Raw genomic sequence first — 18627 nt, 5'->3', positions numbered from 1 at the left:
TGAGCAAGATTGGCATGATAACATAATAATTCTAAGAGAAGCCAGAAGTTCAATAATGACTATGCAAAGACATGCTATTTTCATACTAGCATGAGACAAATTTCATTATATCCTGCTGAGACGTCAGTAATATGCACCCTGTACCAATAACATTCGATAAATTATTCATCTTCATTATCTACATGCAAATAAAGGAACATATCTCTGCCTAATGATATGAGTTATTTTCCAATCCAATGATTCATTAAAGAATGGCAGACCTAACAACAGTGGCTAATTTTTTTAATTTGGAAGGATAAGTACACTAAAAACAAACTAGAAAATAATATAAAAGTCCCATGTTATATCTGGCCAAAGATAAAAGGGGGGAAATTCAATAACAGAACAACTTTTTAAATGGAAGAATAAAGTAAAATTGTATTTGATATATAAAATGTCATTTAAAATTCCTTTTCCAAAAAGAATTGCTATTAATTCCTTGGAACTATAAATCATAGAATAAAAACTATATTTACATGTGCTGTTATCAATGTTATTACCATCCAACACAACTGAAATTTGATACATCAAAGCATAAAACTGAAGATGTCTTAGAGAAGGCATGCTGTTGAGAGGAGAAGAAAGGATACAAGGACTGGGGAATAGGGAAACATTTTGAGGCAGTAGAGATGTAAAACATTAAAAGGAAAATCTTTTGGAGGCAATTTATGCTGAAAATGAATATGTGATGCTTATGAAGGGGCCATAAAGCATGGACCCCACTTATACACACCCCAACTGCTGCTTTGTTTGACCCTTTCTCATTAGCCACTGATGCCTAGAAGTGTGATGGGAAAATAATGGCTGCTGAATGAATACAGAATTATTTTGTAACTACTGCAAATTTCATCACCTTTTATGGCTAAACTAAAGAGAAAGGGAGGGGAAAAAAGAAATTAGGACACAGAATTTGAGAGAAAAAGAATTAAAATATCAGTTTTCACAGCATTTTAATGCTATGTAGTAAGAAATTAAATAAGGAAGTATGACTAGGAACAGATGGGAAGGATGATGCTCAGTGTGACCAGATCAACTGCTAATAAAATGAGACCACCGATGAGATGATGATAAAGATGTAAATGATTAAAACAAAGAGATGCAATTTTAATGCAAGGATAAAAAAGAAGATTGCCTTACATGTAAATGGGATATACTCAAACACTGCATTTATTAGATCTTTTCTCTTTTCCATTTTAAATGTAAATTCACATTTCATTCCCTCTAAATAATAGCCAAATGTTTCTCAGTAAGTTTATTAACCATCTTTAATAAATATCTTTCTAAGCTGTTACTTACAAGTGTCACATAAATTTCAGCTGTTAAAACAAAATTTCATTTTAAGCCTGAGGTTTTCAGCAGTTATTTATAAATCAGCTACAAAGCCCTGATTCTGTTCTGGTTTTTACCACTAAAGAATGTTTGGTTTGATTTAACTCACCAAAGAATGTTACTATACAAGCAAAAATTACTATATGTTATGAAATTTTGAGGCAAAAAAACTACCTTTCTCCACTGTATACACATTTATAAATTTGTAATACTGAAAAACCTATATGAAAAAAAAAAAATCCAGGCATGTTTTGTACAATAATTGCTATCCTACTTGAATCAACATTCAATGCTGTTATAGATCTTCAAGAGCACACAATCTTTTCCAAATCCCACATTGCTGACTGCATTGAATAGTATTAGAGCTGAAGGAAAACATCTCCCCCCCATATATACTAGAAAGGCCAGCCTGTCAAGATGTCAGGAAGTCAATTATAATGGTCATTCACAAACAGGGAAAAAAAAAACACCTTCAGAACGTAAACATATACACTGAGTGATAGAAACAATACTTAGAAAATATACATTTATTTCTATGTTTCTCTCTACAAAAACCAGTCTTCTCTTCTTTGGTTCTCAGAAGCTGAAGTGAATACCAAGAATTAGCTTTAGACTATCATTCCACATTATAGAAGCACCAATGATCTAGCAACTCAGACATTTATTGTTTCCCCCCAAACACACATCTTTTTTTTTTGTATAGACTATAAATAGCCAGACTTTCCTTGAATACTTCTATTCATCTCACCTAATTTTAAAGTCTATTCATTGTTTCCTTAATAAGTGACCACCCACCTCCACCACCACCAGAAAAGCATCATGCCAAGTTTCCTTCATTTCTTCACTAACGCTCTCACTTAACACAAATTCAATTCTATTTAGTACACATGAAGAACCCTAAGATCTGGGTTGGCCTGCTGGACAACTCCCAAGGTCAGGAATCCAAGATGATGCTGGGGACTTTTGTAGCAGAGGAGAAAACTGGTACAAAATTTAAGCAAAAGGAAAAAAAGAGTAAATATCAGCTCGCACTTCATTTAGTCACATCAGTGTAAAAACTAAGACTATAAGAAAGGAATGCTCATTTAATCTATTTTCTTACAAAATGTTTAGTTATTACTTGACAAAACAGCATTTTTTTAAACTACTTCAAGGCAAACAAAAATGGAGTCCAAAGTTTCTCTCTACGCCAATAAATGTCATTCCTCATATACAGACACCTCTCTAGAAAGCAGGTATTGTCTGATAGTCACCCTAAAGTGAGACCCTCCCATAAAAGAACTTTATTTTAAAGGGAAAAAACACAACAAAATATAACAAATTGGGTTAAATGGAAGAAGCAGCTCAATCATAGTCTAAGTTAGGAAACTTTACATGAAACGCTGAAATTCATTCAAAAACACAAGAATATGATAATTCAAGCTCCAATTTTAAGCATTAAGATTTCAGAAAGTGGGGCCTCCCCAGTGGTGTAGTGGGTTGAATGCAGTACTGTCCGCAGCCTCTGCAGCACCGGTTTGATTCCCGGCCTGCCAGGGAGATTCCCACATGGCACAGCAGACCTCTCCTGTCTCTCCCACTGCTCCCCTCAGCAGGGTATTTCGGTCCTTCTGCCTGCTCTGCTACCTGCTCTGTCTCTGGTGAAATCTTTCACCCTCCCTTGCCTCTGACTTGTACCCCAGTGCTTGTATAAATAAATAAAGATTTTTTTTAAAAAAAGATTTCAGAAAATATGAAGAATCTAAATGGTAATTAGATCAATAACAACTACAAAAAGATATCAAAACGCAGGAAGAATGGTAAAAACAAACTGTCCAAAAAGAATTCAGTGCAAATCAAAGTTTATGTGAAAGCAGAGGAGGCAACCCAGAGGCAGCAGTGGCGCCTGCTGCCACCAGCTCTCAAAACAGCCAAGTAGTCTCCACTGGCGGGGTGGTGGCAGTGGTTATAGCAACTGGGCAATGCTACAGGTCACCCAGGGTGCAGGTGGCCTGTCCTCATCCTAAAGGTGGATCAGAAGTCACCAAGATGGCAATAAAATAGGTTCCTGTCTTCATCCCAAGAAAATAAAATCAGCATACAAAATTGAAATATAAAACCCTGTTGTATTCCCATACCTAAACAAACCATAAGATAAATAATTTAAAAAATACCATTTACAATCTATTTAAAAATAATTAAATAGGGACCTCCCCTGGTGGCACAGCAGTTAAGCTCTGGGCTGCGAAGCTGCCCGCAGCCTTTGCAGCGCCGGTTCGATCCCCAGCCACCAGGGAGGGTCCCACATGGCGCGCAGATCTCTCCTGCCACCCGCTGCTCCCCTCAACAGTGTACTTCGTCAGTCTGCCTGTTCTGCTCCCCGCTCTGGCTGTGGTGAATCCTCTCACCCTCCTACACTTCTGACTGTACCCAGTGCTTGTATAAAATAATAATCTTTAAAAAAAAATACATAGGAATTAAATACCTAGGACTAAACAACAAAGGAGGTAAAAGACCTATAAAATGAAAACTGTAGGATACTACTCAAAGAAATAGAAGACACAAAGAAATTCAGATATTCCTTGTTCATGGGTCATAAGAATTAACATTGTTACAAAGGCTATCTTACCCAAAGCAATATGCAGATTCAGGGTAATCCCTATCAAAATTTTAATGACACTCTTCAAAGAATTATAAGCCAACAAATGGTGTTAGGAAAACAGGACAACTACAGGCAAGAGAACTAGACCACTAGCTCACACAATAAACAAATAGGATCCATTCAAAATGGATTAAAGACTGGGATAAAGAACTTGGACCATAAATTACGGGAAACAAAACAAAGTCAAAAAAATCACAACACTGGATTCACTGATGTCTTTGAGTAGTGGACTAAGACTACATGGAAAACAAAAGCAAAAAACAATCAGGACTGGGTCAAACTAAAAAGCTTCTGCACGGTAAAAGAAACCAACATTAAAACAAAGATACCCTCACAAATGGGAGAAAACATTTGTTGATCAAAGGGCTAATATCCAACATCTACAAAGAGCTCATAAAACTCAACAACAACAACAAAAAAAAAAAAACAATTAAAAAATGGACAGAACTCAACAGACACTTCTCCAAAGAAGACGTATGAATAGCCTCCAGGCATATGAAACAATACTCATCATTTGTCATCAGGGAAATGCCAATCAAAAATACAATGAGGTCGCACCTCACACCTATGAGAATGGCCCATATCACAAAGACACAAAAGAATAAATGCTGGTAAGTGAGACCAGGTGTGCAGGGGAGCGCGTCCCCGGCACCAGCATTTTGCAGCAGGGACCTTTCTTGCTGGAGACTGTGTGAACCCAGCAGAAGGCTCACCGAGGAGACAGAGGTAAGCTGGGAGGCTTGCCCATGCCGGGCGCCTTCTAGCCTGCAGTTCCAGCCCAGAGGGGAGCAGCACCCACCGCTGGGGCAGACCGGGCGTGCAGGGGAGCGTGTCCCCGGCACCGGCATTTTGCAGCAGGGACCTTTCTTGCTGGAGACTGTGTGAACCCAGCAGAAGGCTCACCGAGGAGACAGAGGTAAGCTGGGAGGCTTGCCCATGCCCGGCGCCTTCTAGCCTGCAGTTCCAGCCCAGAGGGGAGCAGCACCCACCACTGGGGCAGACCGGGCGTGCAGGGGAGCGCATTCCCACATCATCATTTTGCAGCAGGGACCTTTCTTTGCTGGAGACTTGTGAACCCAGCATTAGTTCCCCAGAGGAGCCTGTGGTGAGCTGGGAAGGTCGCCCAAGATGCCGGCCAGTACCAGCAACACGGTGTCACAAGGAATACGGCAAATTAGAAAACAGGCAATAGGGAGTAGAAAAACCACATGCAACCCAGCAACTCCTCAGCAAAAAAGCACACCGCAAAAAGAAAACCATCTACCAGATTGCAATGACAGTAACTTGGAAGAACTTCTGAGCCTTCCAGATAGAGAATTTAAAATTGCTGTGATTAAAAAACTGACAGAAGTCATAAAGGAAAACAATGATAAGGGGAAAATAATTAATGACCAGAAGAATGAAATTGAGTCCCTAAAGAGGGAAGTAAAAGAAATGCAGGAGATCAAAGAATTAATGGAGACACTAAAGAACTCTGGGAAAAGCAATGAAAGCAGAATAGATGAAATGGAAGAACGAATAAGTACTCTTGAAGACACAGAAATAAAAAGAAATAAAACAGAAAAGGAAGAAGTACTAAGGAAAAAGACCGAAGAAAAACTTCGGGAACTATCTGACTCCATGAGGAAAGGAAATATAAGAGTTATAGGAATCCCAGAAGGAGAGGAGAGAGATGTAGGAACAGAGAAAATATTCATGGATATAATTGAAGAGAACTTCCCAAACGCGAAGAAGGATCTGAAAATTGATATACAAGAAGCAAGAAGAATACCAAACTTCCATGACGAAAGGAAAATACAGCAAGACACATAATAGTAAAGCTCCCAAGAATCCAAGACAAGGAAAAAATAATGAAACTAACAAGAGGGAAGAAACAGATAACATTCAAAGGGAAACCAATCAGACTGACATCAGACTTCTCTGAAGAAACACTACGGGCAAGGAGAGAGTGGAGGGACATAGTCAACAGACTCCAAGAAAACAGATGCCAACCAAGAATACTCTATCCCGCAAAGCTCTCCTTCCTCTTTGAAGAAAGAATAAGGACTTTCCCAGACAAACAGAAACTCTGGAATTTTATTACGACTAAACCCCCACTCCAAAAAATACTACAAGGAGTCCTAAAGCCAGAACCTCAGAGGGACGAATAACAACAAAAGAAGGCCAAAGAAAGTTATTAAAAGAATAAATAAATAAAATCAAAGGAAAGACAAACACAATGGCAAATACAGATGCTAACATATCAATACTAACTCTAAATGTAAATGGACTAAACTCTCCAATAAAAAGACACAGAGTTGCAGGCTGGATTAAGAAACAAAACCCAACCTTTTGCTGACTCCAGGAAACACATTTAGCTGCAAAAGATAAAAACAGACTCAAAGTTAAAGGATGGAAAACAATTCTACAAGCAAATGGACCAAAAAAGAAGGCAGGAACAGCTATACTCATATCAGATAAAACAGATTTCAAACTTAAAAAGATAAAAAAAGACCCCAGTGGTCATTACATTATGATCAAGAGGACAATACTTCAAGAAGAAATAACACTCATTAACATATACTCACCAAACAAAGGAGCACCAAAATATATCAGACAACTATTGGCATCTCTGAAAACAGACATCAGAGAAAACACATACGTAGTGGGAGACTTCAACACACCACTATCAACAATGGATAGATCAACAAGACAAAAAATAAGTAAAGACACTAAAGCTCTAAATAAGGATCTAGAGTGCTTGGGCTTAACAGACATATATAGAACACTAAACTCAAAAAAATCTGAGTACACATTTTTCTCAAGCGCACACGGATCATTCTCTAGGATAGATCATATACTGGGGCACAAGACAAATATCAACAGATACACCAAGATTGAAATCATACCAACCATCTTTTCTGACCATGAAGGCATCAAACTAGAAATAAACCATAAAAAGAAGGCAAGGTACTCTCCTACCTCGTGGAGATTGAAACCCACACTACTGGAAGTCCACTGGACTAACGAGGAGATAAAAGAAGAAATTAAAAAATTCTTTGAATTGAATGACAAGGAGGACACCAATTTCCTAAATGTATGGGATGCAGCAAAAGCAGTAATAAGAGGAAAATATATAGCAATAGATGCTCACATCAAGAAACAAGAAAGAACTCAAAGAAACAACCTAATCTCGAAGCTCAAAGATCTAGAAAAAGAACAACAAAAAACCCCAAAACCAGTAGAAGAAAAGAAATAATAAAAACCAAAGCAGAAATAAATGAAATCGAAACTGAAAAAACAATCCAAAAGATCAATGAAACCAAGAGCTGGTTCTTCAAAAAAATAAATAAAATAGATAAACCCCTAACCAGGCTCACAAGGGCAAAAAGGGAGAAAGCACAAATAAATAGGATCATAAATGAAAGAGGAGAAATCACAACGGACACAGCAGAAATCAAAAGAATAATTAATAACTACTATGAACAGTTATATGGAAACAAGTTCAACAATCTAGAGGAGATGGACAAACTCCTACAACTCTACAATCACCCAAAGCTAGATAAAGAAGAAATAGAACACCTAAACAGACCAATTACAATTAGCGAAATTGAAATGGTAATCAAAAACCTCCCCAAAAACAAAAGCCCAGGACCTGATGGATTTACAAATGAATTCTACCAAACATTCAGAGACGAATTGGTGCCTATCCTTCACAAACTCTTCCAAAAAATTGAGAAGGAAGGTATAATACCTAACACGTTCTATGAAGCCAACATTACACTAATACCAAAACCGAAAAAGGACAACACAAAAAAAGAAAACTATAGGCCAATCTCCCTAATGAACACTGATGCAAAAATCCTCAATAAAATTTTAGCTAGCAGAATCCAACACTGTATCCATAAGGTAATTCACCACGACCAAGTAGGATTCATTCCAGGGACACAAGGATGATTCAACATCCGAAAATCAATCAACGTTATCCAACACATCAACAAAAAGAAATATAAAAACCATATGCTAATATCAATAGATGCTGAGAAAGCTTTCGACAAAGTGCAACACCCATTCATGATAAAAGCCCTTGAAATTCTGGGGATACAAGGAACATACCTCAACATCATAAAGGCCATCTATGACAAGCCAACAGCCAGTATCATTCTCAATGGTGAAAAGCTGAAAGCAATTCCATTAAGATCTGGAACAAGACAAGGATGTCCACTTTCACTACTGCTTTTCAATATAATACTGGAAGTCCTAGCCAGAGCAATAAGACAAGAAAGACATCCAAGGAATCCAAATAGGAAAAGAAGAAGTCAAACTATCACTATTTGCAGATGATATGATAATATACATAGAGAACCCCAAAAACTCCACAGAAAAACTAATTCAACTCATCAATCAGTTCAGTAAAGTGGCAGGATACAAAATCAACACGCAAAAGTCAGTAGCCTTCCTATATACAAACAATAAATCTGAAGAAGAAGAAATCAAAAAAACCATCCCTTTTTTTATTGAAACAAAAAAATCATATATTTGGGAATAAATCTAACAAAAGAGGTAAAGGACCTATACAAAGAAAACTATAAAACACTGTTAAAAGAAATAGAAGAAGACACAAAGAAATGGAAAGACATCCCCTGCTCATGGATTGGAAGAATAAACATTATTAAAATGGCCATCCTACCAAAAGCAATATACAGATTCAATGCTATTCCAATCAAAATTTCAATGTCATTCTTCAAAGAAATAGAACAATTATTGATGAAATTCATATGGAATCACAAAAAACCCCGAATAGCCAAAGCTCTCCTGAAAAAAAAAGAAGGGAATGGAGGCATCACACTCCCAGACTTCAAACTATACTACAAAGCCATAATCATCAAAACTGCATGGTATTGGAACAAGAACAGACATACAGACCAATGGAATCGAATAGAAAATCCAGAAATAAACCCACAGATTTATGGTCAACTAATCTTTGACAAAGGAGCAAAGACTATGCATTAGAGCAAAGAAAGTTTGTTCAATAAATGGTGCTGGGAAAACTGGGTCGCTACATGCAAAAGAATGAAGCTTGACCACTACCTCACACCATACACAAAAATCAACTCAAAATGGATTAAAGAACTAGACGTAAGACCTGAAACCATAAAATACATAGAAGGAAATATAGGCGAAACACTAAGTGATTTGCACATCAAAGACATCTTTACAGACACATCACCCAAAGCAGTGATAGTGAAGGCGAAGATAAACAGCTGGGACTACATCAAATTAAAGAGCTTCTGCACAGCAAAAGAGACAATAACAAAAACAAAGAGAAACCCCACCAACTGGGAGAACATTTTTGCACACAACACTAATGATAAAGGACTGATCACAAAAATCTGCAATGAGCTGATGAGACTCAACAACAACAAAGAAAATAATACAAAAATTATTATAATCCAAAATAATCAAAAAATGGGCAGAAGAGCTAAAAAGAAACTTCTCTGAAGAGGAAATGCAAATGGCCAACAGGCATATGAAAAAATGTTCAACATCACTTGCAATCAGGGAAATGCAAATCAAAACTACCATGAGATACCATCTTACACCAGTGAGAATGGCACATATTAAAAAAACTAGCAACAACAAATGTTGGCGAGGGTGTGGAGAAAAAGGAACTCTCCTGCACTGCTGGTGGGAGTGCAAACTGGTCCAACCACTGTGGAGAGCTGTGTGGAGATTTCTGGACCTACTAAACATAGAGCTTCCACAGGATCCAGCAATTCCACTCCTAGGTATTTACCCAAAGGACACAGAAACATCAATTCCAAAGAGCACCTGCACCCCTATGTTTATAGCAGCACTGTTTACAATAGCTAAGCTTTGGAAACAGCCCAAATGCCCAAAAATAGATGACTGGATCAAGAAGATGTGGTACATATATACCATGGAATATTACTCAGCATTCAAAAAAGATAAACACATGCAATTTGCAGCAACATGGATGGCGCTGGAAGGGATCATGCTCTGTGAAATAAGCCAAAAAGAAAAAGAAAAATATCGCATGGTCTCACTCATAGCAGGAATCTAGAAAACTTAAATAAGGGACCAGGAAAATGAATAACTATAAGAAAGTGAAAATCAAAATCAACAAAAACTATGTACCAGAGACACTTTTGGGGGAGTGGGGGGCGGGAGGGGAGGGATTGGGGTCAGAATGGGGGGATTGCAATTGTGTGGGGAATATAAAAATAAAATTTATTAAAAAAAAAAAAAGAATAAATGCTGGTAAGTGTATGGAGAAAAAGGAATCCTCCTACACTGCTGGTGGGAATACAGACAGGTACAGCCCCATGCAAGAGAACATGAAGGTGTCTCAAAATATTAAAAGTGTATAAACTATATGATGCAGTAATTCCACTCCAAAGCTTATGAGAAGAATACAAGAGTACTAATTCAAAAGGATAATATGTACTCCTATGTTTACTGCAGCATTACTTACAATATGAAGACAGCTTAAGTGCCCAATGACAGAGGAGTGTGTATATACACGCAATGGAATTCTACTCAGCTATTAAAAAAATAAAAAAGATGAAATACTGCCATTTGCAACAACATAGATGTAACTGGAGAGGACTATACTAAGAGAAATGAGTGAGAAGGAGACATACAAATACTGAATGATTTCACTTATATGTCGGGAAATAAAACATACGAACAGATCAATCTAAAAGGTCCAAGAAATCTGCTCAAGGTTAATATGTGAACGATAAAGAAACAAAACACTGAAACAGAAAAATCTAAACAAATCCTAGAAATCTGATGGCAGAATTGAGGTTTTTACATATCAAGGGTTAGTGAGACACAAAGGGGTAGGGTCAATAAAAGAGAAGTGTGGACGCTTTGGAGTTTGGTATTGCGTGGTAACATACATCTGAAATTATGTCCCACAATCACAGTGCTGGAAACCAACATTACTGTAGTTTAAAAAATAAAGGGGCACTGTCTTTACCTATGCATGTTCTCAGAATCTAACAAAACATGAAGAAGCCAACACCTTACTTGAAAAATCGGTGGGTTAGAGGAAGCTAAGATTTCACTATAGCACAATGTTTATTTTGTGTGTGTGTTTCATATTTCTAATTTTAATTATAGAATATAAAATACAGAATGGACAGTTCATTGAGTGCCCACAGATGCAGTCCAGTTTGCTCAGTAATTTTTTTTAATTTTTTTTCAATTTATTTTTACATTCCCCATACAATTGCACCCCCCTTATTTTGACCCCAACCCCTCCTTTTCCTGCCCTCCCATAGTGTGCCTCTGGTTTATGGTTGTTTGTTGATTTTGATTTTTTCTTTCTTATAGTTATTCTTTTTTCCTGGTCCCTTATTTAGGTTTCTAGATTCCTGCTATGAGTGAGACCATCTGGTATTTTTCTTTCTCTTTCTGGCTTATTTCGCTGAGCATGATCCCTTCCAGTTTCATCCATGTTGCTGCAAACTGCATGTGTTTATCTTTTTTGAATGCTGAGTAATATTCCATGGTGTATACATACCACATCTTCTTGATCCAGTCATCTATTTTTGGACATTTGGGTTGTTTCCATAGCTTAGCTATTGTAAATAGTGCTGCTAAAACATAGGGGTGCTGGAGCCCTTTGGAATTGATGTTTCTGTGTCATTTGGGTAAACACCTAGGAGTGGAATTGCTGGATCATATGGAAGCTCTATCTTTAGTAGGTTGAGGAATCTCCATACAGCTTTCCATAGTGGTTGGACCAGTTTGCACTCCCACCAGCAGCATAGCACAATGTTTAAATCTGTGGTCCAACTGTACAAAAAAGTTATAATTCCCATAATTATGATATGAAATTTATGTGTAACCCATAACTATGAAAACATTTGCTGGAATACAATGTTCTCGGCAACTTCTTCCACTTTCTCAGTAGTGATATTACAATTAACACTGACAACTACTTTAAGGTGATTATATTAAACAAATACATATAAGAATGCATATATGGCTAATTATTTTCTTACCCTAATGGAGATAAGTTCTGGGAGTGGGGGGAAAAAATTACCATTTAATTTTGTTTTAATTCTATTGTTTGCAAGTGAATATAACTTTTATGATGGTGGGAGATTTGTGGGGGCACCAACTTCTTGTTTGTAGTATAAATCAAGAGCTCATCAAAATAGTTCAAAGTCCCTCCCTCATCAGTAACTCTCCATCAGCACCAATTCTTAAACAAAATCAGATTGTCTTGCTACAATAGGCTCTTCTAAATTGAAATTTGTTAAAATAGCTCCAAAGTCACAGTATTTACATCAGTAGAGTTATGTATACTTCCATTTCAATATGTAAGGAATCCATGGCAGCAACACAGGGCTTAATCATTGCTCATGCTCAAATTCCCAAAATTACTATATCAGCTGACAAAGGCAGAGAAAAGAGACCTAACAGTATGTGGCATTTAAGCTGCTAGAAAATAACAGTAAAATACAAGACATAGCACTTTGTAAGTCACAATTAAGTTAAAAACTGAAGCTCAAATTTCCACTTTCAATCATGAGTGAAAATCTGAAATCCCCTGCTATTATTGGACTCAAGCCGCCATAAAGTGAGACAGAGAATGGGAAGCAGAGCAAGTTGGAAAGGCGTCCATTCCCTGGATCTTAAAATAATGCCTGTCTATCCCTGTTGTGTTTCATTTCATCTCCAATCATGTACAGTTATGGGAACAAAACACTTTAACTGCAGACAGGATAAAGGCAATCTAAAGGTGAGGCTAGGGAAGGGGACATCTGGGATTTACTGCTTGGTTGCAAATTCACTTAGTCCTCAGCCCCTTGTGATGGGTATTCTCCTTGCCCTTGTATAAAAATGGTGACAGAAAGTTCAGAAATAAAAGAAAAACAAAGAGGATGTGCAGGTGCAAAATTGAATTGTTTCACAATGTTATATATATTTTAAAGTAAAGTATGAAATATTGTTTTAGCAACATTTAAGTACAACATAAAGATTCCAAAAATACCCCCTGGGGAAAAAAAATCTATTCTGTCCTGAGCCACCACACACTGACTTCTACCTTCAAGGGACTTATGGTCTTGAGGAAAACAGATTTGGAAGCAAATTAATTGGTATGACACATTAGAGATGGTCTGATCAGTGTTTCCAGAATCAGGGATATTATCAAAGAAAGGTCAGCTTTCCTGGTGAATGTCAGGAAAGTCTTCAAGGAGAAGTGACATTCCAGAGTAGAGGCTGGGAAAACAGGATACAATTTATATTCAATTGTATACTTGAACACAAACCTACTAATATAGCAAGCATAGTCCTTTGCTACCCTTCCTGCTTGTTTTCATTTTCCACTTCTTCAAACCAATCTAGTTAAGAGCCTATCACTAAAACCAGATTTCACTGGGAAGATTTATTAAGGCTTGGCATGAAGGAACCCCACAGTGAAAAAACCACACCTTCAAAAATGAAAATGCTTCTAAATATAGCTTAGGAAGTAGAAATCAAGTGGGCTTCAAATACATTCTTAGTTCTAGTCAAAAGACTAATGAAACATTGTTTTTCAGTGAATAATAACTGCTGGTTATAAAAAGCTAAAATCTGAATGTTACCTAGATCAAAATCCTTCTGGTTTTATCTGGCTTCAATACAGAACTAGGACATAGAAGACAGGCCATATGCTTAAAATTGTGGACAGATTTTCTTTTTTTTTTTTTTAATGGTATTTTTTTTTTAAAGATTTATTTATTTATACAAGCACTGGGTACAGTCAGAAGCGCGGGAGGGTGAGAGAATTCACCAGAGCCAGAGCGGGGAACAGAATGGGCAGATAGACGAAGTACACTGCTGAGGGGAGCAGCGGGCGGCAGGAGAGGTCTGCGCGCCATGTGGGACCCTCCTCCAGTGGCCGGGGAGCAGCCAGGGATCGAAAAGGCGCTGTAGAGGCTGCGGCCAACTTCGCAACCCAGCGCTCAACCACTGCGCCACCGGGGAGGCCCTGGACAGATTTTCTTGACCGAGACATATGACAGCAATAACTGTACAAAGTATGTTTCCCATTACAACCTCCAAAAACTAACCTTAAAAAACACATCCATGAGAATTTTTTTCTGTAGATTCTCTTCACCAGCTTTTCATTGGTTTGATGAGCTTTTTATTGATTACTTACAATTAAGGCACACTTTTACTCACTCATTTGCTGCAAAATAAGTATGTTTGCAGCAAAGCAAAAAAAAGATATTTGAAATTAAAAAAAAAAAGAAACAAATCTCTATTAACTCCTTATAAAAATGTTCCTCATATTAGAACAAAATAAAATGGGAAGTAAAACTGAGAGGAAGGAGAAGAAAAAAAAAAAAAAGAGGTCTAAGGGGAAACAAAAAATAAAAGAGCAAAATGTGTGAAGGGGGGAATGAAAGGGAATCAGAAAGAGGTGAGGGTAACCTCAAACAGGAGGCATAAAGAAAGGAAATGAAAATAAATGGGCTTCACATTCTCACTTCCTTCTATCCCAGGTGAGTAGCTCAACAGAATGTGAAGAGAATGGGATTAAAGAACTAGGTTTCAAATTACAGGAGACTGCTGTTTAGCTGTATCATCAGTTAATGCCAAAGGTCCTAAGGCACACAAAATAATTAATGTATTGAATACATGAAAATGGCATGTGACAAAGAGCTAGGCAGAAGTTAATTACAGTTGCTACCATAATAATGCCATTGTAATGTAAGCAAGACCTACAGTGCTTAATGATGTTATTCAAAAGCAAGAAGGCAAGGATTTTTTTCAGTATTTTCAAATATTTTAAGTTAAAGACAGATAATCATTTTTCAAAAAACTGGAGATCTAAGAAAGAGGTCACCAACAATTGCATCAGCTGACTATAGATCTGAAGCAGATAGCAGAGGAGGAGGAGACAGAAGGGTGAAAACAGGGAGAGATGAGCAGGAGGGACTGTGGTGATGGATGACAGAGACTATGGTGGTGGGAGAACGATGGGACTACACCTGAGGGGAGAAAAATACTGTCCAAAAGAGATATAAGAAAATAAAATTAAAATAATAAGTGCACTGATAATGTCAACCAAATTCATAAATGATTTTTAAATATATAAATGAAAGTAAATTCAAGGTCATTCTTACTAAATCTTTCTTGCAATTTGATGCTTTCCTGAACATGAGGGAAAAAGAAGTTGGTGGAAGCAGAGTGCCAGACACTGTACAAGATCCTGGGTAAGTCTAAGTGTATGTGCCCAGAGAGCCGAGGTAGACAACCAAGGCCTTTCCTGCCCCGGGACGCATGAGAGACATGATCCTTACCCAGCTGTAATAGTAGCTCACAGTGGCCATGACTCCAGGTGAGAGTCACATCTAAGAATCTCTAATTTACATCCTGCTCAAGTTCTGATAAACTGCCCCACCATCTGCCCTCTCTGCTACCTTTCTTATCCCAACAAACACCCTTGAGGTCACTGCCACAGATCTTCTCACCTTATCTTATATATTCTCAAAGTTATTTTTTTCTCCCTAGCAATTCCAATCCCTACGACTAAAACTTGCAAGTTTTAAAGGTTAAGACTTTCAAAGTTAAGAATAAAAGTTTTAAGTTTCCAAAGTCTTGAAAAGAAACATACCCCAAAATAGAGATGAACGTTGCTTCAGCGAAGTACAAAATTCTTGAGCAACACTAGGAGGTTCGCCATAGCTATCACTATGTAGGATGGCATCACAACCAACCGGAGTGAAGACAAAGGAGGCAAAGAACTGTGCTTTCCCCAAGTGCCTCTCCCCCAGAAAATGAAGAGATATACAGAAGAAAAACGTATGATATGTCTGCATCTTTAACTTAAATTTCTAAGTAGGAAGGTACGGGAGGAAAGAAAGTTAAATCTGGCATGTGGAGATTAGGAATCAAGGAAAAGCTAGTCATAGTCTAGTAACTTTTGCTAGACATCACTGTCCAAAATGTCAGCATCTCATTCTAATATCAGATTCTGAAACTCAGTTTTATATTGTAGACTCAAACACTCCAAAATATCAGAAGTGAAGGGATCTTCCCACTCATATAATTTATAACTAAGGAAACTAACAGCCAATGAAGCTGTTTGGCTTGTTCAACACGACACTGTTAGCAGTGAAGCCAAGTATTTCAACACAGATCTTCATATTCTCAGTCCAGGATTCTCACCCATCACAGCAGCAGACTTCGAGACAGCTTAAAGAATTGGTGCACTTGAATTTCAGAGTCACGATAAAGATCTAATGTATTAGCACCCATCTGTTATAAGAACATTTCAATTATTATCTCTTTATTATTCAACAAAATGTATGCTTCTTTATAAAACGGTAGTACCAATAAACTTTTTCAAAATCCACAAGTTGATCTTAACTGAAGCTTCTGCAAATGAGTTTCTTCCCTCAAAGTAGTAAATGCCTTTCTATTTGATTCTCTCAGACTCAGAAGTAAGGCTTTGTGTGGGCTATATGCTTGGTAGGGTGTTACGGCATGAACTTTAAAAATAAAGATAAACATCTCCAAACATTTTAAAAAACAGTAAAATCAACTCAGCATTCTTTCTCTGCGCCAGTTACTAACAGTATTAGATTTCCTAAAGAAAGGTTGATGTCCTCGCCTACTGAACAATACACTGCAACTGTCTAAGTAATATTTTCAAATTGTCAAGCAAGCTTTTTAAGAAAAAGAAAATCAGATTTAAATGTCCTATCAGGAGGGGAGAACACAATGGAATATGGTGGGGAGCTGTGGCTGCTTTGGTGGTGGGAGAGATACAGTGACCACACTGGCCAGGAGAAATCCTGTTCTGTCATATAAGAAAATGGATATAAGAATATATATAAGAATATATATATATATATATAAGAAAATGGTACTTGATTTTAAAATACATAATTTTTTTAACTTCTTGTCCACTCATACCTAAACCGTCAAATTGTTCTGTTGACAGTTTTTTGACTTGATATGTGATATGTGATATGTGATTTTACCAACAAAATGTTTTTAATAAAAGTTTATGTATGATCATAAGTTGATGTATATTTTATTTTGCTATTCAAATTTTAGAAGTTATGCCTCTAATATATCCTGGTTTCCACTTTAAATTTCTATCTTTAGAGAATACAGCTTTAAAGAGCTCAAGGAGAATTACCAATACAATTTACTCTTAAGTACAGTAAAATCAAAACACAAAAAAATAAGTCTACTTCATCTTGTATTTGAAAAATAAAATGAGGTGCTAATGTTTTCTCTAAGTTTATGGTGCCAACTATTCTCAATACATTTTACTAAACAAAAGTTGATTCTTCAAATGAAGACTAAATCTTCTCCAGATGCACAACAAAGCACATATAATATGCAATGCAGAGGACAGAAAAGCATCACATATTAATAATAGAATATCACAGGAAAAATTTCCTAACTATATTACTTTTCTTTATAAACAAAGTATAAATATTTAAGATATAAAAAATACATATGAAGTGGACTTTTTTTCCCCCCAACTCCTATTAGAGTAAATAGAAATTAGAACCTTGACATTCAAAAATTGTTTAATCAGTGAATACCCAATACCTGAAATGAAATGATTAATATATAGACTTAAAAATCAGGATGTTCACACAGAAATTGTTCTACATAACAGTTCTCATTAATTTTTTTCTTAACTTTTTTTTTTTTTTTTTTTTTTACTTTTTATTTATTTGTTTATACAAGCACTGGGTACAGTCAGAAGCGCAGGAGGGTGAGAGAATTCACCACAGCCAGAGCGGGGAGCAGAGCAGGCAGAAGGACCAAAGTACACTGCTGAGGGGAGCAGCGGGCGGCAGGAGAGGTTTCTGCGCGCCATGTGGGACCCTCCTCTGGTGGCCGGGGAGCTGCCGGGGATTGAACCAGCGCTGCAGCGGCTGCGGGCAGCTTCACAACCCAGCACTCAACCTCTGCGCCACTGGGGAGGCCCAGTTCTCATTAATGTTAAGACTACAAGACTATAATACATTTTTTTAAGATTTATTTATTATTATACAAGAACTGGGGTACAGGCCAGAGTCGCGGGAGGAGGAGAGGATTCACCAGAGACAAAGCATGGAGCAAAACAGGCAAACTGACCGAAATACACTGCTGAGGGGAGAAATGGGCAAGACAGGAGAGGTCCGCCGCGCCATGTGGGTATCTCCCTGGCCAGCCAGGAATCGAACCTGCACTGCAGAGGCTGCGGACAGCTTCAAAGCATGGTGCTCAACCTGCTGCGCTATATAATACATTTTCAAGAGGCCCTATAATACATTTTCAAGAATTCAACAATCCTGCAGTCTTACTTTCCTGTTATCTGCTAAGGCATTATCAAGTCTCCATCCAAGGTCACAGTAGGCTCGTTCTTCCTGGTATTTAAATGAGGAATGTTGGGGTCTACTTTACTGGACACATCACCGGGACCACTAACAGAAGAGGTGGGCATGGGACGCCTCTGAGGTTCAAGTAATTTCCTTCCCTTCTTTGGAGCAATCTAATCCAGGGAACCGTTATGTTCTGTGAAAACTACAGTAAGATTATCAACCTAACAAACTAAGACTATGCACCTTTCCCAGCCCCCCTCAAAATTTAATGAAATAACT

At 37.5% G+C, this 18627-nt stretch overlaps 1 protein-coding gene across 3 annotated transcripts in view; it reads right to left on the bottom strand.

Moving 5' to 3' along the window:
* CDKAL1 (CDK5 regulatory subunit associated protein 1 like 1) overlaps positions 1–18627 on the bottom strand; it is a 648948-nt gene that overhangs the window by 421584 nt on the left and 208737 nt on the right. The window lies entirely within an intron of this gene.

This window comes from Talpa occidentalis, unplaced genomic scaffold (assembly GCF_014898055.3).
Source record: "Talpa occidentalis isolate TD23 unplaced genomic scaffold, MPIMG_talOcc4v2.1 talOcc4.2, whole genome shotgun sequence".
NCBI lineage: Eukaryota > Metazoa > Chordata > Mammalia > Eulipotyphla > Talpidae > Talpa > Talpa occidentalis.
Note: the sequence above shows the minus strand (reverse complement) of the source record. Positions and strands in the feature narration are given on the sequence as shown.